The sequence below is a fragment of the Pecten maximus genome, chromosome 3, assembly GCF_902652985.1.
Source record: "Pecten maximus chromosome 3, xPecMax1.1, whole genome shotgun sequence".
NCBI lineage: Eukaryota > Metazoa > Mollusca > Bivalvia > Pectinida > Pectinidae > Pecten > Pecten maximus.
The window spans coordinates 36,631,597-36,633,481 of NC_047017.1; positions in this window are offsets into that span (position 1 = coordinate 36,631,597).

The window sequence follows — 1,885 nt, forward strand, 5'->3', positions numbered from 1 at the left end:
CTGTACAATATAATCCTGGTGTTAGTTGTCCTGTACAATATAATCATGATGCTAGATGTCCTGTACAATATAATCCTGGTGTTTGTTGTCCTGTACAATATAATCCTGGTGACCTGGTGTTAGTTGTCCTGTACAATATAATCCTGGTGTTAGTTGTCCTGTACAATATAATCCTGGTGTTTGTTGTCCTGTACAATATAATCCTGGTGACCTGGTGTTAGTTGTCCTGTACAATATAATCCTGGTGTTAGTTGTCCTGTACAATATAATCCTGGTGACCTGGTGTTAGTTGTCCTGTACAATATAATCCTGGTGTTAGTTGTCCTGTACAATATAATCCTGGTGTTAGATGTCCTGTACAATATAATCCTGGTGTTAGTTGTCCTGTACAATATAATCATGATGCTAGATGTCCTGTACAATATAATCCTGGTGTTAGTTGTCCTGTACAATATAATCATGATGCTAGATGTCCTGTACAATATAATCCTGGTGTTAGTTGTCCTGTACAATATAACCCTGGTGTTAGATGTCCTGTACAATATAATCATGATGCTAGATGTACTGTGCAATATAATCCTGGTGTTTGTTGTCCTGTACAATATAATCCTGGTGACCTGGTGATAGTTGTCCTGTACAATATAATCCTGGTGTTAGTTGTCCTGTACAATATAATCCTGGTGACCTGGTGTTAGTTTTCCTGTACAATATAATCCTGGTGTTAGATGTCCTGTACAATATAATCCTGGTGACCTGGTGTTAGTTGTCCTGTACAATATAATCATGATGCTAGATGTCCTGTACAATATAATCCTGGTGTTAGTTGTCCTGTACAATATAATCCTGGTGACCTGGTGTTAGTTGTCCTGTACAATATAATCCTGGTGACCTGGTGTTAGTTGTCCTGTACAATATAATCCTGGTGACCTGGTGTTAGTTGTCCTGTACAATATAATCCTGGTGACCTGGTGTGTAGTTTGTCCTGTTCACAATATAATCCTGGTGACCTGGTGTTAGTTGTCCTGTACAATATAATCCTGGTGACCTGGTGTTAGTTGTCCTGTACAATATAATCCTGGTGACCTGGTGTTAGTTGTCCTGTACAATATAATCCTGGTGTTAGTTGTCATGTACAATACAATCCCGGTGACCTGGTGTTAGTAATTTTGAATTCACGTAACTCGATAATGAGAGACATATTTTCAGGTTCGTCAGGGTTATGGACAAAAGATCCACCTAAGCCGATATTGCTCTTTTAAGAACCTACTTTATGATTTGTGTGTTTCTTGTTTATAATATTTTGTGGTAATCAATGCTGTGTCATACTTATCAACAGCTTGAACAACAATATATTTGTCTGTGCGGGAATGGTTTTTGCTATTGCGTTAGCGTTAGGCGACAATGTAAATAAATTTGTTCAATTTATTTCACATTTAAAGAGATGTCATTCTAAACGCGACAAAATATTAATCTGTCAAAGTTTCGCCAATGTGAAGAAAGCATGACTTGGTAAAACTAGATATTTATTTGACTAGATTATAGTGTGCCTTGCTCAACACATAGGATACACTGTAATCTTGTTTCTATGAGGCGGGTGATTAAAATTCTATTTAATGATATCTGACTCGCTGATTACATCCTCCAACCATTAGTTATCTGTCAGACACGAACTCATATAACAGGCATGTGGTGGAAATTCTAACACATTTATGATAACATGACTACTCGAAAATAACAAATACGTTTAACTTAATCTTATAAAAGCATTACCAATTACTAATTTCTCCTCTCTTGTCCGTGTAGATTTCTCCAGAGTCAAAGTGACATGGCTAGTCCTATGACAATAGTTGCCTGTGTGTGTCATATCCAGGTAAATCCCTCTGGG